Genomic DNA, 25,928 nt, shown 5'->3' with positions numbered 1-25,928 from the left:
CTATTTCTGGGCAATGATCGATCCAACACTGATTCAACTCGTCAAACCACCTAAAAGCTGTTTCCCACAAACCTTTTATTCTATCACATTTCCACCACATATGCATATAGTTATATATATACTGTTGTTCTATCATTGAGCTACCACAGCCCGGCGACCATATGGGCTGGAAAACTGCCACGGCCTGCACTCTGGCCATGCTGCCAGTCCAGCACGGCCGTCACTCTGCAAACAGCTGTTTGCGGTGCGTTACACAGTGAGTTTGGTGTGTCAGTGTGAAGCAGTACACTAAATATACTCCCTGATTGATGTTTACACATGCAAGATGTTTGAAAGCACTTTAGGCCTGCAATTTAGCATTCAATGTGATTTCTGCCCTTAAAACGCTGCTTTGCGTCAAATCCATATTTTCCCCCGGGACTTTGGGCATGTATCCCATTCCGCCATGCCCCACTCCAGGTATTAGACCCCTTGAAACATGTTTTCCATCACTTTTGTGGCCAGCATAATTTTTTCTATTTTTCAAAGTTCGCCTCCCCATTGAAGTCTATTGCGGTTCGCTAACTTTTTCACAAACCGAACCTTCCGCAAAGGTTCGCGAACCAAATATCGGAGGTTCGCAACATCACTACTAAAGATCGGTGGTGATAATGAGCGTGGGAACACGTGGTGGATCAGCAGGAGTGAGCGAAATTAAGGGCACAGCTTCCTGCCTTGACACCTCTGGTGCCTGCTACGCTCTGTTGGATGTTGATTATGCACTGCATACTGTCCACTAGTGTTGGGCGAACATCTAGATGTTCGGGTTCGGGCCGAACAGGCCGAACATGGCCGCGATGTTCGGGTGTTCGACCCGAACTCCGAACATAATGGAAGTCAATGGGGACCCGAACTTTTGTGGTTTGTAAAGCCTCCTTACATGCTACATACCCCAAATTTACAGGGTATGTGCACCTTGGGAGTGGGTACAAGAGGAAAAAAAATTTAGCAAAAAGAGCTTATAGTTTTTGAGAAAATCGATTTTAAAGTTTCAAAGGGAAAACTGTCTTTTAAATGCGGGAAATGTCTGTTTTCTTTGCACAGGTAACATGCTTTTTGTCGGCATGCAGTCATAAATGTAATACATATAAGAGGTTCCAGGAAAAGGGACCGGTAATGCTAACCCAGCAGCAGCACACGTGATGGAACAGGAGGAGGGTGGCGCAGGAGGAGAAGGCCACGCTTTGTGAGACACAACAACCCAGGCCTTGCATGAGGACAAAAAGCGTGCGGATAGCATGCTTTGTACCGCCATGTAGTCATAAATGTAATAAAGATAAGAGGTTCCATAAACAGGGACCGGCAACGGTAACCCAGCAGCAGCAGCAGCAGCAGCACACGTGATGGAACAGGAGGAGGCGCAGGAGGAGAAGGCCACGCTTTGTGAGACACAACAACCCAGGCCTTGCATGAGGACAAAAAGCGTGCGGATAGCATGCTTTGTACCGCCATGTAGTCATAAATGTAATAAAGATAAGAGGTTCCATAAACAGGGACCGGCAACGGTAACCCAGCAGCAGCAGCAGCAGCACACGTGATGGAACAGGAGGAGGCGCAGGAGGAGAAGGCCACGCTTTGTGAGACACAACAACCCAGGCCTTGCATGAGGACAAAAAGCGTGCGGATATAGCAGCAATGCTTTTTGCCGCCATGCAGTCATAAATGTAATACAGATGAGAGGTTCAATAAACAGGGACCGGAAACGCTAAACCATCCCAGATGTTCATCGGTCATGTTACTTGGTTGGGGTCCAGGAGTGTTGCGTAGTCGTTTCCAATCCAGGATTGATTCATTTTAATTTGAGTCAGACGGTCTGCATTTTCTGTGGAGAGGCGGATACGCCGATCTGTGATGATGCCTCCGGCAGCACTGAAACAGCGTTCCGACATAACGCTGGCTGCCGGGCAAGCCAGCACCTCTATTGCGTACATTGCCAGTTCGTGCCAGGTGTCTAGCTTCATGCCCGGTTTCAGGTCCAGCGGTGCCAGCCACAAATCCGTCTGTTCCTTTATTCCCCTCCAAATTTCCTCCCCTGTGTGCTGCTTATCCCCAAGGCAGATCAGCTTCAGCAACGCTTGCTGACGCATGCCAACAGCTGTGCTGCACTGCTTCCACGATCCTACTGCTGCTGGTGCTGGGTTAGCATTTCCGGATGAGGTACAGCTTTGAGATGCGTTGGAGGAGAAGGAGTCAGAGAGGTAGGTGCTGCTGTTGTTATCCAGCTGTTTGCGGCGTGGGCAACACCCGCGCCGTAGCAGGTGAGGAATCGCTGCCAGGCTCCACAAGGTTCACCCAGTGCGCGGTAAGGGAGATGTATCGACCCTGGCCGAACGCACTCGTCCAGGTGTCAGTGGTGAGGTGAACCTTGCAGGCAACGGCATTCTTCAAGCTTCGGGTTATTTAGCTGACCACGTGCTCATGCAACTCAGGCACTGCAGAGCGCGCAAAGTGGTAGCGGCTGGGAACCACGTAACGTGGGATGGCCACTGACATCATGCCCTTGAAGCTGTTTGTCTCCACCACTCGATATGGCAGCATTTCGCAGGCCAGAAGCTTGGCTATGCTGGCTGGCTGTTACTGCCACGGCCCGGGGGTCATTTGCTGGCAATTTCCTCTTGTGCTCAAACATCTCAGAGACAGACAACTCAACCGTAGCGCTGCACACCGAAGGGCTGTTGGTTGTTGTGTTTGATGAACACTGGGAGACCTCAAGAGCACTAGTCCGGAAAGTGACAGTGTCAGCATCGTCTGATGTTTGTGAATGTTGTGAACCACGCAATGGCTGGGCTACTGCTGCTGCTGAGGCGGGTCTGGTGGTGAGTCTGGTGAACCCAAGGGAGGCAGTGTTGCTGGTGGTACCCTGTCCTGCCGCGTTTGCCCACAGAGTGGGATGTTTGGATAGAATGTGGCGGCTCATGCTGGTGGTGGAGAGGTTGTTAATACTTTTCCCCCTGCTCAGGCGGGTCTTGCACACCTTGCAAATCGCCATGGTAACATCCTCAGTGCAGTCTTCAAAGAAAGCCCAGACTTTAACTGGCTGAGGACTCGGACCTCGTGCGTGATGTGCTGGTGCTGCTTAACCCACTGCTGGACGCTTGAGAGGTCATCCAAGTAATTATCTGGTCCTGTTCTTTTGGATCTGTGAGGGTTGTTGTCCTGGACAACATGGGCAGTATTGAGTGGGTTTTCTTGGGTGCTCCCCTGTGGCCTGTACGTGAACCGTCAGGGGAAACACCTCTTCCCTTGCCCCTCCCTCTTTCACCGGATTTCTTCCTCATTTCACTTATCCTTAAAGTACACGCTGACTGGCAGCAGTACAGTGGCAGTACAGAAATGCTATACAGTGGTGGGTGAGCGGTGTACCACTATTGTCAGCAGTGACACAGAGCACAATGCTATACAGTGGCGGGTGAGCGGTGTACTACTGTTCCCAGCAGACACAGAGTGGAAGTAAACACAATGCTATATAGTGTGGCTGAGCCGTGTACACAGAGTGGCATTAAACACAATGCTATATAGTCTGCTATATAGTCACCCCGAACAGGGTGATGTTCTGCAGAACCCAAACAGTGGCAAACACTGTTCGCCCAACACTACTGGGAGGGAACGCAGATTTTAGTACCTAAACACACGATACAACATGTTTTCCGGGGTCGGACTCTGAGGCACATACAGATGGTCCCGATCATCATCCTCATCATACAACTCTTCTCCTGAGTCTGACCCACCCACCACCTCTGCCACCCCAACATCCCCAGACACAGACCCCTCATCGTCCTCAACATTAACTTGGGATGCTGGCCTGAGCCAGACCTCCTCCTCCACATCAGGCCCCATCATCTCCTCAATGGCAGCCCTCATTAATCGCTCTGGCGACGGACTGATGGACACAACGTTCTCCTCCGGGGAGGGCTGCTGCTGACCACTGGCTGCTGGGGTGGATGTTATAGCTTGCGTGGGGCGTTGGCTGTTGCTGTTGTTGGGAGTGCTGCTCACAGCGGAGGTCTCTGGGGAACTCATGTTGAGCTCATATAGTGGTTGACGGTGAGTGGAGTATTACTGATCCCAGCAATATACACACTGACTGGCAGAGTACGCAATGCTATATAGTGTGGCTGAGCGGTGTACACAGAGTGGCAGTAAACACAATGCTATATAGTCTGGCTGAGCGAGCGGTGTACTACTGTTCCCAGCAGAATCAGAGTGGCAGTAAACAATGGTATATAGTCTGGCTGAGCGGTGTACACAGAGTGTCAGTAAACAATGGTATATAGTCTGGCTGAGCGAGCGGTGTACTACTGTTCCCAGCAGAATCAGAGTGGCAGTAAACAATGGTATATAGTCTGGCTGAGCGAGCGGTGTACTACTGTTCCCAGCAGAATCAGAGTGGCAGTAAACAATGGTATATAGTCTGGCTGAGCGGTGTACACAGAGTGTCAGTAAACAATGGTATATAGTCTGGCTGAGCGAGCGGTGTACTACTGTTCCCAGCAGAATCAGAGTGGCAGTAAACAATGGTATATAGTCTGGCTGAGCGGTGTACACAGAGTGTCAGTAAACAATGGTATATAGTCTGGCTGAGCGGTGTACACACAATGCTATATAGTCTGCTATATAGTGTCAGTAAACAATGGTATATAGTCTGGCTGAGCGAGCGGTGTACTACTGTTCCCAGCAGAATCAGAGTGGCAGTAAACAATGGTATATAGTCTGGCTGAGCGGTGTACACAGAGTTTCAGTAAACAATGGTATATAGTCTGGCTGAGCGGTGTACACAGAGTGTCAGTAAACAATGGTATATAGTCTGGCTGAGCGGTGTACACAGAGTGGCAGTAAACACAATGCTATATAGTCTGGCTGAGCGAGCGGTGTACTACTGTTCCCAGCAGAATCAGAGTGGCAGTAAACAATGGTATATAGTCTGGCTGAGCGGTGTACACAGAGTGTCAGTAAACAATGGTATATAGTCTGGCTGAGCGGTGTACACAGAGTGTCAGTAAACAATGGTATATAGTCTGGCTGAGCGGTGTACACAGAGTGGCAGTAAACACAATGCTATATACTCTGGCTGAGCGAGCGGTGTACTACTGTTCCCAGCAGACACAGAACAGTAAACAGAATGCTATATAGTGTGGCTGAGCGAGCGGTGTACCACTATTCCCAGCAGACACAGAACAGTAAACAGAATGCTATATAGTGTGGCTGAGCGAGCGGTGTACCACTATTCCCAGCAGACACAGAACAGTAAACAGAATGCTATATAGTGTGGCTGAGCGAGCGGTGTACCACTATTCCAAACAGACACAGAACAGTGAACAGAATGCTATATAGTGTGGCTGAGCGAGCGGTGTACCACTATTCCCAGCAGACACAGAGTGGCAGTAAACAGAATGCTATATAGTGTGGCTGAGCGAGGTACACAGAGTGGCAGTAAACAGAATGCTATATAGTGTGGCTGAGCAAGCGGTGTACTACTATTCCCAGCAGACACAGAGTGGCAGTAAACAGAATGCTATATAGTGTGGCTGAGCGAGGTACACAGAGTGGCAGTAAACAGAATGCTATATAGTGTGGCTGAGCAAGCGGTGTACTACTGTTCCCAGCAGTGACATAATGACAGGGGGGACCCTGGCTAGCGTGGCTGGAGCGCGAACTACCCTGCCTGCCTACCCAAAGCTAAACCCACAGACAAATGGCGGAGATATGACGTGGTTCGGGTATTTATTTACCCGAACCACGTGACCGTTCGGCCAATCAGAGCGCGTTCGGGTCCGAACCACGTGACCCGTTCGGCCAATCACAGCGCTAGCCGAACGTTCGGGGAACGTTCGGTCATGCGCTCTTAGTTCGGCCATGTGGCCGAACGGTTTGGCCGAGCACCGTCAGGTGTTCGGCCGAACTCGAACATCACCCGAACAGGGTGATGTTCTGCAGAACCCGAACAGTGGCGAACACTGTTCGCCCAACACTACTGTCCACCAGGAAACCATGGCAAGAAATTCACTGCTCTTTCTGTTGCTATATGACCTTTTCACTATCAATAAGTAGATAATGTATCTGTCATTTAACCACATTGTACCATGTATGAGGGCTTTCCTATTACCAGATAAAGATGGTGCCATTGACTACATTGCAATTCACAAAGCAGTGAGTTTGTAGAACTACTTGAAGTTAGAAGAAATTTTTGTCAAACAGCCAGCGGCTTTCTCGTTCATCCCCAGACCAGAGTCTTCCCCAATCCCTTGAGTTCAACCAATTCAGTGCTGTGTCCATCTAAACACATTTGATAAGAGCTGGTTAGAAATTGACCATGTGTTATAATGGAAAATGCACACTAGTTAAATTCTTAACTACCGTATAAAATGCTTAAAGGGAAGGTCCAAGCAAAAAAAAAAAATGAGTTTAACTTACCTGGGGCTTCTACCAGCCCCATGTAGCCATCCTGTGCCCTCGTAGTCACTCACTGCTGCTCCAGTCCCCCGCTGGCAGCTTTCTGACCTCGGAGGTCAGGGCCGCATTGCGTACATTTTTACGCATTCCCGCTAGTGCAGGAACATTAACATATACATTTTTACGCGTTAGTGGTGCAACGCATACATTTTTGTTCCTGCACTAGCTGGAATGCGTAAAAATGTATGCAATGCGGCCCTGACCTCCGAGGTCAGAAAGCTGCCAGCGGGGGACTGGAGCAGCAGTGAGTGACTACGAGGGCACAGGATGGCTGCATGGGGCTGGTAGAAGCCCCAGGTAAGTGAAACTCATTTTTTTTTTTTGCTTGGACCTTCCCTTTAAAAACTCTTAATCACAAAGAAAAGACTGGAGTAGCTGACAGCAAAAAGAGTTCTTCCTGTGTGTCATGGGATCACTCTTGACTAATCTGCCCAACAGCTACAGCCAAAGAGAAAAGCACATTGCACTACAGTGGGTAAAAATTTGGCACATGAAGCGGATATTCTGCCTAGGGCTTATGTTCAGAACGCTGTTTATACGGTAATTATCATCTTGATTGCTATTTGAATTTGCCTTGTTGAATCTATTTGATTTAGTTGGGCAGTTTCTAATAACAGGAGGATAACTGATTATGTACACGGTTTAGTAAAAAAGCACTGGACAAAGTATGTGCCAAGTGCAATACAGACCCCCCCCCCCCCCCCGTGTAGTACAACCTTTTTCTTTTCTCTCTGGCTGCAGCTTATGGGTGATCACATGACATACACACAGAATAGGAAGTACATGCTACATGTCACAACTGCCTTCTAAATACTGAGAATCCCCCATGAAGACATGGAGTAGTCAAAAAGTAGTCAGATTTCTACAAACTATCATAAGAGAGTGCAACGTAGGAGAAAAGTAATTTATAGCTAGTTGTACTTCTTATTTGTATGTGTTTACGTGTATTTTTAATTTTTTTTTTTTTTTTTTTTTTGCACTGGTGATCTTTAAGGGAGATCTTAACACCGAATTTGACTTTGTGAATGCTAAAGAGGAATTCTGTGCCAATCATGCAAATCAATCGGGACACCACATACTCTATTTTTTCTGCTTCTTCTTTGTCTGCTGGTCATCATAGCTCTATTTAAACTTTGGGAAAATGGGCTAAAGTTATTTGTTGAAGCAACAGATAATATTAAGAAAAGAGTTTACATAAACATTCTGCATGAATCACACCAAATTTGGATAGAAGAAGAAATTGGGTCAGGCAAGAATGGAGTTCCCCCCATACCCCCCCCCCCCCCCCCCCCCGTTAACAGCAAGAGCAATTTTCTGTAAACAGAATTGTGTAAAGCGCTCACACCCTCGTTTAGCAAGAAACAGCCCAACTCAATCTTTCTCCCCTGTACATCTCCTCACTAGTTTCCAGATATCAACCCAACTGCAATCTCAGATCTGCACACAAGCTTCTTTTATCCTCTTCTACAATTACAAGTTGTCTGCCGTTGCGATCACTACGTGGAAGCACTCAGACCTCAGTCAGATCCTACAGTGTGTTTAAACCAGGTGGACCTGGGAATGCACACTTAGCCAGATTACTTGACCTGTTATTCTGTTTATGCTCAGACTAGTTCCAGGGTGTAGAGACCAAGGACCTCACACCCAGCTTAGGGAACTGTACTATCATTTGTGTTATATTTCAGACTAGTTCCAGGATGCTGAGACCACGGACCTCACACCCAGACTAGGGAACTTTATTATCATCTGTGTTATTCTTCAGACTAGTTCCAGGGTGCTGAGACCACGGACCTCGCACCCAGACTAGGCATTGTTTGATATCTGTTATGACTTATTGCTTTTCTGACTACTCTTCTGTCTTCTGATTCGGTACCTCGCATATCTGATATTCCGTTGCCAGACCCTGCTTGCCTTGGATACCGAATCAGCCTTCTGTCTTTGTACTTATCTGTCAGTGTGTTGCCGACCTGGCGAGCCTGACCTCGAGATCTATCTCTCCTATTAAGAGATAGACTCCAGACCAGATAGTGACATCCACCTTCAGGTGTCACTCACTCTCTGGCCTTCCCTATCTTCAGCCTGACTCCACCCCTTGAGGAGTCTCAGGCTGCTGGAAGGTTCCTGTGCTCTCAGAGCAGTGTCTCTTTACTGTCTATTATCACCTGCTATGCAGGAGCATTACTCAAAGTACTACTGTTGCACCAAACACTCACATACCAAAAGGTGTCCAGAGGTTAGCAATATATCTGTATTATCGGTGATTCTGCAGATTATCAATAATCAGGTATACATCTGAATTCTTGGTGATACTGCAGATCACCAATAATCAGATTCTCTCTGCGTGCTGACACCACTCGTTACAGATTGGTAGACCAAACCCAAATGGACGCACTCTGCAGCCGTCTCGATGTACTCACCACTACGGTGGAAAATTACACCCGAGTACTACTGGACAGTCAACAGACTCAACACAACGCTTTGTCTGGGACTGTACAAGTTTATCAGACGGCTGTGGATACCGTGCGATCTCCTCCTTGCACAGACATACGTATGCCTGTACCTGAAAGGTTTTCTGGTCACAGATCTGACTTCCGGAATTTTAGAAACAGAGTGTTATCATACTTTGAGTTAAGACCTAATTCCTCAGGAACCATGGCACAGAGTGTAACCTTCACTAAGACTCTATTGTCAGGAGATTCCCAGACTTGGGCATATAGTCTTCCCACGGGGGATTAGGCCCTGACCTCGGTAGAGGAATTTTTTAAAGCTATGGCTATAATTTACAATGACCCGGGCATTGCCTCGACCGCTGAGCGGAAGCTTAAGTTGCTGCGGCAGGGTAAAGGTCTGGTAGAGAACTATGCTGCGGAGTTTAGAAAGTGGGCAGTGTCAGCTCGATGGGACTCATTTGCTCTTTTAGACTGTTTCTTATCAGGGTTGTCAGACACAGTTTCTGATCTAATGTTGGGTCATCCTGAGCCCAAATCCATCGATGAGGCCATTTCATCGGCCGTCAGAATTGATCGTCGTTTACGATACTAAAGACAGACCCGGGGTAGGAACAATGTGAGGTACTTGTCCTACGCAGCGTCTCCTTCTGCTCCATCTCCGATTCACTCCCCCCGGAACCAATGCAGATTGGTCGGTCGAGATTGTCTCAGGTGGAACGGAGACGCAGGGAAAAAGAGCAGCTCTGTCTTTACTGTGCAGAGGGGGGTCATAAGGTACAGAATTGTCCCAAGAAGTCGGGAAACGCTGCCGCCTATGATGTAGTCAGAGGTAATACCCTAGGCGCGCAGTCATTACCTCTCGATGATGAACGTTTTCTTCTCCCTTGCACTATATCCTGGCAAGATAAGACAGACTACTGAGGCCTTCATAGATTCTGGCTCAGCAGCTAATTTTATGGATTATGAATTTGCCAAGAGATTGGGGATTCCGATTCCGATCTCCCCACTAAAACAACAGATTCGGGTCACTGCGGTGGATGATTCTCCTCTGCAAAGTAATCACCCTCTTTCCCAGACCCCAGACTTGGGGGTCACAATAGGGTTGTTGCATAAAGAAAGTTTATCATTTTTTGTGTTACGAATGGCAACCTCCACGATCATTCTTGGAATGCCATGGTTACAAATTCACTCGCCTCAGATCATTTGGGCTACGGGTCAGCTAACAAGCTGGTCTGCCCATTGCTATCATCATTGTCTTGCGAAAGTAACCTTTGGTAAAACCAAGATTCACATGGATGGATTGCCAGATCAATATTCAAAATTTGCAGACGTGTTCTGTCCAAAGTCAGCAGATAAACTTCCTCCACACCGTCCCTTTGATTGCCCCATTGATCTCAGGTCTGGTTGTATGCCCCCTAGAGGTCATCTCTATAATTTATCTGGGCCAGAGAAATTGGCCATGCAGGAATACATCCGATAAAACTTAGCTAAAGGTTTTATTCGCCCTTCTCGATCCTAGGCCGGGGCAGGGTTCTTTTTTGTGAAAAAGAAAAATGGAGGCCTCCGGCCTTGCATTGATTATCGGGGCTTAAAAAAAATTACAGTAAAGAATTGCTATCCTTTGCCGTTAATAGACGATTTGTTTACTCAAGTCACCAATGCTAAGATTTTTTCAAAACTGGATTTGAGGGGTGCTTACAACCTTGTGCGGATTAGGGACGGTGATGAATTGAAGACGGCCTTTAACACACCCGACGGGCATTACGAGTACCTGGTGATGCCCTTCGGGTTGTGTAATGCCCCGGCCGTCTTTCAAGAGCTGATTAACGAGGTCTTTAGAGAGGTGTTGGGCAAATTCGTCCTGGTATACTTAGACAACATACTAATTTTCTCGTCCAACCTCTGAGCACAGAGATCATGTTAAGTTTGTGTTACGGAAGTTGAGACAAAACATGCTGTACGCCAAGCTGGAGAAATGCATTTTCGAGGTGACCTCTGTTGCCTTTCTGGGGTACATAATTTCAACCTCTGGCCTCTCCATGGACCCTGGAAAAGTTTTAGCTGTTTTAGAGTGGCCTCAACCTGTGGGACTGAAGGCTCTCCAGAGGTTTCTGGGGTTCGCTAACTACTATAGAAGGTTCATAAAGGGGTACTCTACGGTGATCTCACCTCTCACCAGTCTCACAAAGAAAGGGGCAGATACTCACCACTGGTCCCCTGAGGCCCATGCTGCTTTCTCCACTCTAAAGAAATTGTTCTGTACTGCACCCATTTTGAGACATGTCGACACCACCTTCCCCTTTATCGTGGAGGTAGATGCCTCAGAGGTAGGGGTAGGGGCAGTGCTGTCTCAGCGTTCTGGGTTGCAGGGAAAGTTACACCCCTGTGCCTATTTTTCACGTAGGTTTTCACCCGCAGAGAAAAACTATGATATAGGCAATAGGAAACTTCTAGCCATTAAGTTGGCCTTTGAGGAATGGCGACATTGGCTAGAGGGTGCAGAACATACCATTACTGTCTATACTGACCACAAGAATTTGGAGTACATTGAGGGCGCTAAGAGACTTAGCCCCCGACAGGCTCGGTGGTCATTGTTCTTCTCAAGATTCCGATTTGTAATCACGTATACCCCGGGTAGTAAGAACATCAAAGCTGATGCTTTGTCCAGATGTTTTGAGCCCGACACAGCACAGCCCTCAGACCCAGAAACCATTCTGCCGCAGAAAGAGGTTCTGGCCGCCACTGAGACCTGGAGGGACTGGACAAAAACATTGAGTCCGTTCCAACAGGATGTACCTGAGGGAAAGCCTGAAGGGGTCATGTTTGTGCCACTGCCTTTTCGTCTACAAATACTGCAGTTGTTTCATTCCCACAAGAATGCTGGGCATCTTGGGGCCACCAGAACTCAGGACGTCATAGCAAGATGTGCCTGGTGGCCATCATTGGCAACTGACTGCAAAGAGTATGTAAGAGAATGTGCAGTGTGTGCTAGAAGCAAACCCTCCCGTCAGGCACCTGTTGGGACATTGCAATCATTACCAGTCCCGAGTGAACCATGGACCCATCTTTCCATGGATTTTGTGGGCGAACTCCCCAGGTCTGAGGGCATGACGGTCATTTGGGTGGTAGTCCATCATTTCAGCAAGATGGCCCATTTTGTCCCCCTGAAAGGACTCCCCTCGGCCCAGGAATTGGCTGATCTCTTCATCCAACATATTTTCCGGCTGCATGGTATTCCGGAAAATATAGTGTCAGATCGGGAAGTCCAATTTGTTTCAAAATTTTGGAGGGCATTCTGCCATCAGTTAGACATGGACCTATCTTTTTCATCAGGCCACCACCCACAGACCAATGGCCAGACCGAGAGAACCAATCAGTCTCTGGAACAGTTTCTGAGATGTTATGTGGCAGATGTTCAAACTGACTGGGTCAAATTCCTGCCATTTGCAGAATTTGCACACAACAACTTGAAGAGCTCCTCCTCAGGTTTTTCTCCATTCCAGGTGGTAACAGGAAGGTCACCTAAGTTCACCCCATTACCAGTGGCTGCCACTCTGTTTCCAGCCCTGGAAGATTGGCAGAGGTCCTTGAAGCAGACTTGGGGAATGGTAGAAAGAAATCTGAGGAGGGCTTTCCAGAGTCAGAAGAAACAAGCTGATAAAAGACGTTCCATAGAATGGGAATTCTTTCCAGGCGACTTGGTCTGGGTGTCCACACGACATTTGGCTCTGAAGCAACTGTCTCCCAAGTTAGGTCCCAGATTTGTGGGTCCGTTTCCTGTGAGCAGAAAATCAATGATGTCACTTATGCCATTGATCCTCCCACCAGCATGCGAGGTGTGAGATCGTTCCATGTGTCCTTGCTCAAGCCAGCAGTGCATGTGGATTCCGCCCCCCCCCCCTCCTGTGTTGATTGATTGACCAACCTGAATATGAAATTGAGAAGATTCTAGACTCCCGGCTTGTGCAGAATTCCGTGCAGTATTTAGTGCATTGGAAAGGGTATGGCATTGAGGAGAGAACTTGGGTGCCAGAATGTCGCATGCACGCAGAGGAGTTGAAAAAGGAGTTTCATAACTTACATCCGGAGAAGCCGGGAAGGAGATGTCCGGAGTCCACTCCTCAGGGAAGGGGGGGTACTGTGGGAGATTGCGGAAAAGCTGCCGCGTGTGCTACTGATGAGGCGGCTGATTCCGCGTCCAGCGCGGCGGTTTGCACGCGTAAGCGTGTGTCTAGTGGCAGGGCGGAACGCGGAAAAGCCGCCGCATGCAACAACAGTCAGGCGGCTGGTTCTGCATCCAGTGCGGCGGTTTGCACGAGGCAGCGTGTGTCTGGTGTGGCTGGGTCTGTTAGTGCACACAGGCTTAGGAATACACACGCGCGTGCGCGCGCTGAGGCAAAATTCTTATACTAGGCAGGGAGAGTCAGCTGACCACGCCGATCAGCTGACTCCTGAGCAGGATACTATTGGTTGAGCAATGGAGAGCACTACTTCATATATAGTTTCTGCTGGCCAGTTGCAAGTTGTCTGCCGTTGCGATCAATACGTGGAAGCACTCAGACCTCAGTCAGATCCTACAGTGTGTTTGAACCAGGTGGATCTGGGAATTCACACTTAACCAGATTACTTGAACTGTTATTCTGTGTATGCTCAGACTAGTTCCAGGGTGTAGAGACCAAGGACCTCACACCCAGCTTAGGGAACTGTACTATCATTTGTGTTATATTTCAGACTAGTTCCAGGGTGCTGAGACCACGGACCTCGCACCCAGACTAGGGAACTTTATTATCATCTGTGTTATTCTTCAGACTAGTTCCAGGGTGCTGAGGCCACGGACCTCACACCCAGACTAGGCATTGTTTGATATCTGTTATGACGTATTGCTTTTCTGACTACTCCTCTGTCTTCTGATTCGGTACCTCGCATATCTGATATTCCGTTGCCAGACCCTGCGTGCCTTGGATACCGAATCAGCCTTCTGTCTTTGTACTTATCTGTCAGTGTGTTGCTGACCTGGTGAGCCCGACCTCGAGAGCTATCTCTCCTATTAAGAGATAGTCTCCAGACCAGATAGTGACATCCACCTTCAGGTGTCACTCACTCTCTGGCCTTCCCTATCTTCAGCCTGACTCTACCCCTTGAGGAGTCTCAGGCTGCTGGAAGGTTCCTGTGCTCTCAGAGCAGTGTCTCTTTACTGTCTATTATCACCTGCTCAGCAGGTGCATTACTCAAAGTACTACTGTTGCACCAAACACTCACATACCAAAAGGTGTCCAGAGGTTAGCAATATATATGTATTATCGGTGATTCTGCAGATCATCAATAATCAGGTATATATCTGCATTCTTGGTGATACTGCAGATCACCAATAATCAAATTCTCTCTGCGTGCTGACACCAATCGTTACAGCAGGAAGGCAAGACTAAATAAATTAAAAATAGACAAGGCACCTGGCCCGGATGACATGCATCCTCAGGTCCTAAGGGAATTAAGTTCAGTTATAGATCAACCCCTTTATCTTATCTTTTGTGGCTCTCTTTCAACTGGCAGAGTCCCAGTGGATTGGCATACAGCCCACGTTTTCCCATTATTTAAGAAGGGCAAAAAATCAGATCCAGGAAATTATAGACCTGTAAAGTTAACATCAGTTGTATGCAAACTATTTGAGGGGTTACTAAGAGATACTATACATGACTTCATGGTAGAAAATAATCTTATTTCTCAGCATCAACATGGGTTTACTAAAGACAGGTCCTGTTTGACTAACATGCTCAGCTTTTATGAGGTAGTGAATGCTAATATGGATATTGGGAACGCTGTAGATGTGATATACTTGGACTTTGCAAAGGCCTTCGACACTGTTCCCCACAAAAGTCTGGTGCAAAAGATGAGGATGCAAGGACTGGGGAAGAGTCTGTGTGCATGGATAGGGAACTGGCTAATGGACAGAAAACAAAGAGTTGTGGTCAATGGATCGTACTCAAAATGGGAGACTGTTAGCAGTGGGGTCCCACAGGGGTCTGTACTGGGTCCAGTGCTCTTCAATTTATTTATTAATGACCTAGTAGTGAGCAATGTTGCTATTTTTGCAAAATACAAATACAAATTTGTGCAGAATCGTCAACTCTCAGGAAGATAGTGTCATATTGCAACAGGATCTGGATAGGATGGCTATACAGGCACATAAATGGCAGATGAAATTCAGTGTTGAAAAATGTAAAGTCATGCATTTTGGTTGTACCAATGGTCTAGCACCATACAAAATAAATGGGATACAGTTGGGGACATTAAACTTGGAGAAGGACTTAGGAGTACTCATCGACAACAAGTTAAATAATCGTACTCAATGCCAAGCCGCTGCAGCTAAAGCTAACAAAATTTTGGGAAGCATTAAAAGGTAAATAAAAACTTGAGATGCTAGCATAATATTGCCCCTGTTTAACTCTCTAGTAAGTCCACATCTGGAATATGGAATTCAGTTCTGGGCACCACATTACAAAAAAAGATATTGCCGTTTTAGAGCAGGAGCAGAGACGAGCAACAAAATTGATACGTGGGATGGAAGGTTTCGCTTACCAAGAAAGGTTAGATAAACTGGGTTTATTTAGTCTAGAGAAAAGACGCCTTAGAGGAGATCTAATTAACATGTATAAATACATCACAGGGCAATATAATAGCTTGGCGGATTAGCTTTTTGTCCCTAGGCCTTCTCAAAGGACTAGAGGACATGATCTGCGCATGGAGAAAAAACGTTCTGGCCATCTATTTAGGAAAGGGTTCTTTATAGTAAGAGTGATTAAGATGTGGAATGCATTGCCACAGGAAGTCGTTATGGCAAACTCTATACCCGCATTTAAAAGGGGCTTAGATGCTTTCCTTGCATTGAAAGACATCCATGGCTACAATTACTAGGTAATGCCTAATGATGTTGATCCAGGGATTTTTATCTGATTGCCATCTGGAGTCGGGAAGGAATTTGCACCATGCCTTGTAAGGGTTTTTTCGCCTTCCTCTGGATCAACAGGGATATGTGAGGGAGCAGGCTGGAGTTGTACTTTGTACTGGTTGAACTCGATGGACGTATGTCTTTTTTCAACCATAATAACTATGTAATAATAATCTAGCGTACTTATTCTACGCAATAGGAAATTATGCACATTTTGTGGCCAAATAGTAAAAGTACACCTACAGACTCTAGGGACTACATTTTTTTTAATATGTATGTCAAGAGGGTACATTATTATTAAATTATGGACTTGTAATTAGTGATGGATGTAAAATTTAAAAATGCACCTTTATTTCCAAATAAAATATTGTCACCATACATTGTACTAGGGATAAAATTTGAATGTTGCATTAACTGGGACAATTGGGCAAATAAAATGTGTGGCTTTTATTCACAGTTTTACATTTCATTGTAAAACTATAATGGCCAAAAACTGAGAAATAATGATTTTTTTCATTTTTTTTCTAAATATTCCCATTAAACGGCATTTAGAATAAAATACTTAGCATTATGTACCACCGAAAGAAATCCTAATAGGTGGTGAAAAAAACAAGGTATGGATCATTTTGTTGTGATAAAGTTATTGTTTATTATTATTATTGTTTAATAGAGAAATGCTGAAATGTGAAAATTCCTCTCGTCCATAAGGTGAAAACAATCAGCGGGCTGAAATGGTTAGAAGGAAATAAATATGGCAGCCTCCATATGCCTCTCACTTCAGTTGTCCTTTTAAAGGACAACTGTCAATGAACATTTATTTTTTTTAACTGGGATGGGAATAGCTTGTATGGGGTTCCTAAGTGCTTATGTAAATGTTTCCCTACTTATCACTTCCTTGTATGTTATAAAAGTGTATCACTGCTTTGTGTCAGGGAGCAGTGTAGAACCAGTGAATTATGAGTGGAGAGGGGGAATATCTCTCCCTTTTAGTGATGGACAAGTAGATGCAAATAACTTGGAGTTGATGCTAACTTTTATGCAACTGTATGCAGCTTGAAAATGAAACAATCGCATTTTACCTCAGCGGGATTTGATTGGTTTATTTTCAAGCTGCAATAATTTGCATAAAAATTTGCATCAACTCAAATGTGAGCATCTGCTTGACCATCACTACTCTCTACATCTGTTTATCCTGTGTGTACTGTTTAGAATGAGCTGTCTAGATAACATGCAAAGCTTTCAGGGATAGTTCAAGTGCCTGAGGAGAGCTGGTGTGCACTGCTAAAGAGAAAGACACATCATTTCTGCTACAAGGAGTAAATATACTGTGCTAACTGTGTGTGAAACCTGACACCAAGGCAGGATTTTCACATTAAAGTCTGTTTCACACTAAAAAAGTTTGTAGTTTTATGAGAGATGCAGAGACCAGTAGTGGCTGTGATGTTACATTTCAAATAACAAAAAAAGGAATCTCCTCTAATGGACGCAGCTAAAGCTACACAAATGAAAGTACAGCTTTTGCTCCAATTTTCCACATGAAAAGTAGGAACATGCTTATACAGCTGATAAAAAATACTTTGACATCATTTGTACATCAAAGTTTTATAGCACTTGCTTATTAAACCTCCCTAGCGGTATGGACAGATTGTCCATCCATACAAAACATGCTGTGAACAGTATAAGTGTGCATACACACCAATACTCTCCTGCACTGTATACTAGACCCTTGCTTGACACATTTTGGCAAGTTACAGGGAAAAAAAAGTTATAAAAATTAATTTTATCACTTTTTGCACTGAAATCCTGGGAACATTGAACGCCTTAATAGTTTTCATTCAAAGTCCCTCAGATTCTTTATCCATATGCTTTTGCCTATAATTTGGTTTGTGGGAAGTTCCAAGAATTATCATACACCTCATACAATGTTATTTACTTCTATGTCTGAGTAGGTGTTCAGATATAGCTTGAGAATAAAAGGGACAGTTTGGGTACAAGTGTTGAGAGTCTTGACTATTGGACATTATCCCCCCCCCCATCCTTCCAGAAACTGTATGAACCAAAACCAATTCCAGGTACGACCCCCTGTTTGTCCTCGGTGAAATAAATGATTCTGATTACTGAATTATAGTAAGAAGCAAGGTTTTTAAAATGTTATTTGCTATGGGTGAAGTTTACTTTCAGTTTTGCTTTGTTTGTTTTAAACTGTAGTTGTACCTAAAATAGGTTCTGTTAAATCAAATTATTTTAACTAAAATGTGTTTTCTTCTATAGGCATGGATAATTTCACATTGAAAGAGGCAGTTTGAGTTCTCGGTTTACCGTTGCTCTATTTGTAAAAACAATCCAACTAGCTGTGGGGACACTGAAGTGGTGAGGTGACCACAGAGCGACTTGACATACAGATGAAAGCAAGCGGTGTGCAAGGGAAAGACCCAGCGTGAAAAATGCAGCTGCCAAAGTACAAAGGTACCTTAGGTGCTTTTTTTTTTTTAAAAGAAACTAAATGGGATTTCAGTCCTAATGATCTATATTGCACATGTTGCTTAGATAATGGTGGAAGAGGAGTGATTTCTTCATCCATTGCTGGTCTTGAATGTTTGAGTAAAAAAAAATAGTACCTGTGCCACCCTTTCACAGATATTCATCTCAACAAACTACAGCTCCCTGCAACCTCCTTGTCCAGGGGTGGTCAAACTTTCTCAGGATCGGCCCGCAGTCCTCTAGAAGTTGGCTCGCTGCTACTGCAGCTCTCCATCTGCTTTCCTCCCTCCCGGGAGAAAGAATGGTGGGGAAGCTTTGGGTATAACTCACCCATTCACACTCTCTAGCGGTGATTTCCATGGCAACGGCAGCACCATGTGACACGCTGGTACATAATGACATTGGGTCACATCTCGCCGCTGAGTCCATTCTGACTATAATCTCGTTGGTATACAGGCTGTTTACATATTTTTTCGTTTTACATACATAGTAGATTCAAGAGAATCTTTAAAATGCATGCTAAAATTGTTTTTGAATTTTGGGCTTTAAATTGCTTCAATCTGACTTTTTCTAGCAGTGGCAATAGGTTGTCGGTGTAGCCTTACTTTAATGGGTAAATAAGGACTTTAGTTTCTTATTAAAAAAATCTTCAATTCATATGATAAATAAAGGGAAGACAGTGTTATTGTTTTTTGATATTAAATACCTGTCCATTTTGATTTGCAACCAAATAGGCTTAGAACCCTCTTACTTGTTACCATGGCGAAGGAATTGTACTTGTAGTCAGTAATTCCCTGGATTCTCAGCACTTGCTCTTATGTTTCTCTGCTTTTTTTTTTTTCATAAGAAGTTTGAACATAATTTGAAGTTATTTTCCAGCTATCAACTGCAATTGGTTTTATCTTTGCCTAGGTCCTACCATAAAAGTACTGACTACATATTTATTTTTACAGCATATAGACTGAGCAATGAAATTTGCTTCCTTAGGCATACTGGTTAATTTATATCCATACCTTCAGTGCAAAATCGGGTAACAGATTACAAATAACTTTGCTTAAATCCTTGCAGCTAGATATCCACTTTTATTTACTCAAAACATTTAAATAATTACAAACCTTGTTTAAGGTTACCTTGACTATATATGAATGCAAATGCACATCTATTGCACAATAAAATTAGCAGAGACGCTGTAACTAGATGGTTGAAAGTTGTCAGTCACTCAGTTAGCGCAGTTGTAGAAAATAAGCAACACATGGTTTTCCTTGTGTGTGAGCAATCAGGTCTACAGAGAAGAAAGGAGAATACATGGGAATACCAAGTCTAGGCTTAAAAAGAAGTGAACTTTTGTAAACAATTTTGAAAATGATTACCTTGAATTAATTAAAATGGAAAGGTATGCTTTAGTTACATTAAATTATAAAAAGAACATACAGAAAATGTGTAGTCCATGTGAATTTTCACTTTAACAAAACCAGAATTTTATGATTCATTGCAGTGGGTTGGTTGTTTTATTTGAACCATTTCTATTTAAAGTTCTTTCGCACATTTGAGCTTGCTTTAGAACACATATATATGCATTTCATTAAAAAAAACTCTCACAGTATTCAACAGGGTTAGTTTAAATTGTTACAGTGCAGCTCAGCTGCATGTAGATGAGATGAACACGGACATGTAGTATTTTGTTTTCTAATGTCTTTTCAGTACTATTAAGGTTGTTCTGAAAAGATGACACAAATTCACACTGCGATTTAGGCTAGGTGTACATATAGACCTCAATTCACTAAGCAGTTTAGACTAGTCTACAGATGGTTTTTAGTCTACTGATGGTTTGGTGTAATGTTTTAGACCTGATTTTAGACCTGGTCTAATATTCAGTAATTACACAATTCAGAACGGCAAACGAGTAACCACGCCCACTTTTTCTGACAGAGATTAGACCAGCTGATTTCTGTTGGTAAAGTAATTCTGTGAGGTATTTTACATGTGAGGATGGAACCTTTTGAATTAATTATGCAGGAGTTTAATTGTATGCAGAGGAGAGCTCATCAAAGGAGAAGGATGTCAGTCATAGCTCGTTTGTGAATTGCATCTTTTGATCATTTCCCCTGCTTTACCGACCTAATTACCAAATGTTTTAGACCAGGTCTAAAAACAGGTCTAAAACATTTGATAATAGTGAATTTCCCTTTGATGCAACTGACCAAAACCATCAGTAGACTAAAAACCATCAGTAGACTAGTCTAAACTGCTTTGTGAATTGAGGCCGATGTGGGGAAAAAAGTACAGTTTTCAAGACCGGAGATCAGCGGGAAAACGGATATGTGAACATATTCAATGTTATTAATAGGAACCATTCACACATGTCCATTTGAAACGCCTCTATTGGCTCTCTTCCCAAATAAAGTAACCTGCAAAGTCCTGACCTGCGCAATTGTTAAAGACTCTGGACAGAAGACGGATATGTCACAGTTGAACAAAGCACTCGTGCACTTCAAAAAAAAGCTGTACACATACAAATAAAACAAGTGTTTGTCTTCTTAAAACAGAAGGCATTTGCGATAATTCAGGTTGGAGTGAGCATATGATGTCTCCCATGATGCATCACTGCTGAATATGCAAATTATCCCTTGTTGTACCTGTAAGCTAGCCACACCTCCAGAACCACTGGAATGCAATGTGTCAGCTTGTTTATTGTAGGGAGCAACAAATCCAACATGCATACAGACTGTTTCGGATTGGTTGATCCTCATCATTGCATGGCATGGATTAATGTGGCTCTATGGAGTAGGACTTGGAACACCCAGAGTTACAGACTACCCAGCAAGCTCATGGTGAACCAGAACTCTTTGGAGTGGTTAAGGGACTACAAAGTACCAACATGCACCTTACAAACAAACAAACAACAAACACAGAACATTTATATTGCGCTTTTATCCTAGCAGACTCAAAGCGCCAGTGCTGCAGCCACTAGGACGTGCTCTATAGGCAGTAGCAGTGTTAGGGAGACTTGCCAAAGGTCTCCTACTGAACTGAATAGGTGCTGGCCTACTGAACAGGCAGAGCAGAGGTTTAAACCCAGGTCTCCTGTGTCAGAGGCAGAGCCCTCAACTATTACACTATCCAGCCACCTTACACACTCCAATGAGTTCTGGTTCACCATGAGCTTGCTGGGTAGTCTGTAAACCTAAAATAAGCCCTGTTTCCATTACACGCAGATTGGATGCAGAATGGATTCAGAAAAACTGACTCCAATGAATGCCTATGGGACAATCTGCATCAGAAAAATCACGTTTAGTGGAAACCAGACCATAGGAATTCATTGGAGTCAGTTTTTCTGCATCCGTTCTGCATCCAATCTGCATGTAACAGGCCCTTAGGCATGTACATAAAAAAAAAGGCCATGCACAAGCGCGTACGAGAGGAATCAGCGCAGGAGACTTGGGCGCAGGATACAGCCGGTATATGGCTGATCCTGCTGCTGCACAAGTTCCTTGCCGTGTTAAATACTATTCCTCCTCCAGGCCGCCACGGATGGTGGGGAATGAAATAATTTGGCTTCCAGCATTTGCTGGAAGCTAAATCATTGTGTTTTAAAAGTAACTTCAGCTCCGTCTTCTGACAGCGCCAAACTTACTCCCTGTGCTCTGCTATAGCCGTAATTCCTATTACGCCCTATGATGGCGCCGGCTGCGCCCAAGTGTCCTACGCTGGATTCACTTTGTTCATGCACAAGCAGCTTCATTCTATATAGCGTGGACCTTACTTACCTAAACACAAAACTAAAGTGGTGTGTGCAATATGAGGCAGCAGAAGGGAGGGTGATCTGAGTGTAAAATAATTAAGCATCAAAGAACTATACACAGTCCACGTGCCACCAGCTGGATGGAACGGACACAGGGGCGTAGCTAGGGGGGGTCGGGGTAGGACACGTGCCCCCGGGCGCTAGGTCCCCAAGGGCGCCCAGCTGAGCTGCAGGGTTTTTTTTTTGGGAGGGGAGCAGCGCAGAGAAGACGGAGAGCTGTGAGCAGCGGTGGAGAAGGGGGGTCATCTCCCCCCCCCTTCCCTCACCTTAGTGCTCTCCCTCCCTCACTCTCCCCTCCACAACTAATGTCCGGGTGGCTGGTGCAGCGGGCGGGACTTACCTCCGTCTCGCTCCAGCGCCGGAAGTTCGGGTCCTGCAGCCGCTGCTCTGGTCTGGACCAGACCAGAGTAGTGGCAAATCCATCCCGCGCTGCGACGAGACGCAGGTAAGTTCCGCCCGCCGCTGCCAGCCACCCGGACATTAGTTGTGGAGGGTACAGCGAGGGAGGTAGAGCCCCCTAAGGTGAGGGAAGGGGGGGAGACGTCCGCCCTTCACCAATGTCCCCATAGCTCTCCCTCCACTGCGCTTCTCCCCTCCTGCTGGGTGGACACCTGGCTACCTAATCTGGGGACATATACCCCTGCTTACATATACTGGGACATATACAGCTGCCTACATATACTGGCCACATATACCCCTGACTACATATACTGGGCACATATACGCCTGCCTACATATACTGGGACATATACCCACTGACTACATATACTGGGACATATACACGTGCCTACATATACTGGGACATATACCCCTGCCTACATATACTGGGACATATACCTCTGCCTACATATACTGGGACACATACCCCTGCCTACATATACTTGGCACATATGCACCTGGCTACATATACTGGGCACATATACTCCTGGCTAAATATACTGGGCATATATACCCCTGGCTACATATACTGGGCATATATACCCCTGGCTATATATACTGGGCACATATACCCCTGGCTATATATACTGGGCACATATACCCCTGACTATATATACTGGGCACATATTATACCCCTGGCTACATATACTGGGCACATATAACCCTGACTACACATACTGGGCACATATACCCCTGGCTACATATACTGGGCACATGTACACCTGGCTACATATACTGGGCACATATACCCCTGGCTACCTGTTCTGTGGACATCTCTACCCCTGGCTACCTGTTCTGGGGACATCTATACTGCTGGCCACCTATTCTGGGGACATCTATACTGCTGGCCACCTATTCTGGGGACACCTATAGACCTGGGGCTACCTATTTTTGGGGAACCACTGCTGTCGGATTGAGTGTATTTTGGGGACCTGCTGCCAGGTGAGAGGTGTCTACCATATTAAGGGGGCATTCTGCCTATTTATGTGAAATGCTGTCTATTTATGTACCCCATGACTGCTGAATTTGTCTTGTTGGGGGCCTCATGGTTACTGAATTTGTCTTGTTGGGGGCCTCATGATTTGTTTGGGGCCTCAAGATCGCTGAATTTGTCTTGTTGGGGGCCTCATGATTGCTGAATTTGTCTTGTTGGGGGGCTCATGATTGCTAAATTTGTCTTGTTGGGGGCCCCATGATTGCTGAGTTGGTCATGTTGGGGGCCTCATGATTGCTGAATTTGTTTTGATGGGGGGGGGGGGGGGGCTCATGGTTGCTGAATTTGTCTTGGAGCATGCTGGAAGGTACATACTGAGGGAGGGTGGGTGAGCGTGAACCTGCTAACTTCCTGTACATTTGGCTCCACCCATAACCACACCCACATTTCTATGTGGCCACGCCCCCTTTTTGGCGCTGCACGCGTCGCAGCCTTCACCTTAGGGGGCGCATTAATAGTATTTGTCCCTGGGCGCTGAACACCCTAGCTACGCCTCTGAACGGACATAGGGTACAATACATCTTTTACATTTTGAACACTTTCTTTAACCTTCTTGCCGGTTATCTCGAACTCAGTTCGGGGTAACCTGCGCAGGAGGATTGCTCAGGCCCCGCTGGGCCGATTTGCATAATTTTTTTTTGTTACAAGCAGCTAGCACTTTGCTAGCTGCTTGTAACTTCCGATCGCCGCCGCTCGCCGCCCATCCACCGCAATCCGCCGCGCCGAGCCGCTCCCCCCCGCCCCAGACCCCTGCGCTGCCTGGCCAATCAGTGCCAGGCAGCGTTGAGGGGCGGATCGGGATTCCCTATGACGTCCCGACGTCCATGACGTCGGTGACGTCATCCCGCCCCGTCGCCATGGCGACCGGGGAAGCCCTGCAGGAAATCCCGTTCTGAACGGGATTTCCTGCTTACTCTGATCGCCTAAGGCGATTGGAGTGGGTGGGGGGATGCCGCCGCTCAGCGGCTATCATGTATTGATTTAAAAAAAAAAAAAAAACTCCTGCGCTGCCTCCTTGCCGGAGGAATTGAACCAGCAAGGAGGTTAATTGGCTATAGTTTTGTAAAACTGGTGATAGAGGAACAGGTTCATTGATCCTGAGCCAGTTCTCACTGCTTCCATTTTGACAGATTTTATATTCAATTCAAGCAATAATCTCTCATTAGATTCAAGAAGCATCCACTTCTCCTATCTGAAAATCTTGAACTACATACGAAGTAAACAGGAAAGTGTTTAAATTGAAAATACTCCGATATGAGTGGTTCCTATCTTGAAAGCTGTTGGCTTGCAGTGTTGTTACAAATTACATTTTTACGTAGAGGCTGGCTGTTTCTGGCTGACCTGCTTATGTGAACAGAATGTTGTTATAGAGAAGTAATCCTCTTAGTGTGGTGCAGAATTATGGCAATTTTGGTTTTAGAAGATGGCAACAGTGCCATGGACTCCTTGGCAAGAATTTGTTCTTGGAATTTACTTTCCACTCCGTACTAATTCATTTGCCCTTGTATCCTTACCATAGACTTGCTTAAATGATGATTCTTCTTCTTAGAAGTAAGAAGCAGTTATGTACCTTTGTAACAATAGTTTGAATCCTAAGTTTACTATATTTCCATATGAATATGGCTACTTGTGGCACCCATTTACTGAACCAGTGTGTAATAAGATTGTTGATTTAATGTAGCATGCGCGTATGGCGCATAAGCCCGCCCACTTAAAAAAAGGAATGTCTTCCCTATAGTATCCCCTACAGTATCTGCAATAATTAGAAGCAGTGTCTTTTTTCACAAGACAGTAGCCCGTGGGGGTTTTATGGTGATCCCAGGTGTTTTTCTGTGTCTGTTTCTATACAAAAAACATGTTTGGTGTGTATATATATATATATATATATATATATATATATATATATATATATATATATATATATAGATGAGCAGCAGAGGCCAAATTACGTGCAATACTATGCAAAGCAGCACTGGAGACCCCCAGTCTCCATAAGAAATATATAAATACTGAGGGGCTGCAGCACACAACCGGAAAGCAGTGACAAGGGGCTCTTGGTTACGCTTTAACACATTTAAGTTTACCAACTGCACTAAAGTGTCCTCAATCTGGTGAGTCCTACTCCAACCAGGCAAAAATGCTCGTTTTTTATCAGCGTTTTAGTGGGAACCATGCCAAAAGCCCAATTGTCAACTAAATGGGAGAAAGGAAATTAAAAACACCTTACCTTCTACTAGCTACTGACTAAATTATGAGCTCCGCTCATTTATATGCTTAACCTCCCTGGCGGTACGCAGTTTCAGAGGCTGATTCTGCCGGGAGGATTTT

At 45.3% G+C, this 25,928-nt stretch overlaps 1 long non-coding RNA gene across 1 annotated transcript in view; it reads left to right on the top strand.

Moving 5' to 3' along the window:
- Positions 1 to 25,928, top strand: part of LOC137541573 (uncharacterized) — a 656,441-nt gene that overhangs the window by 578,401 nt on the left and 52,112 nt on the right. The window contains exon 7 of the long non-coding RNA XR_011025221.1: positions 18,157 to 18,351. This is a non-coding gene — a long non-coding RNA (uncharacterized lncRNA). The remainder of the gene's footprint in view (positions 1 to 18,156; positions 18,352 to 25,928) is intronic.

Source organism: Hyperolius riggenbachi, chromosome 12 (genome assembly GCF_040937935.1).
Source record: "Hyperolius riggenbachi isolate aHypRig1 chromosome 12, aHypRig1.pri, whole genome shotgun sequence".
NCBI lineage: Eukaryota > Metazoa > Chordata > Amphibia > Anura > Hyperoliidae > Hyperolius > Hyperolius riggenbachi.
Note: the sequence above shows the minus strand (reverse complement) of the source record. Positions and strands in the feature narration are given on the sequence as shown.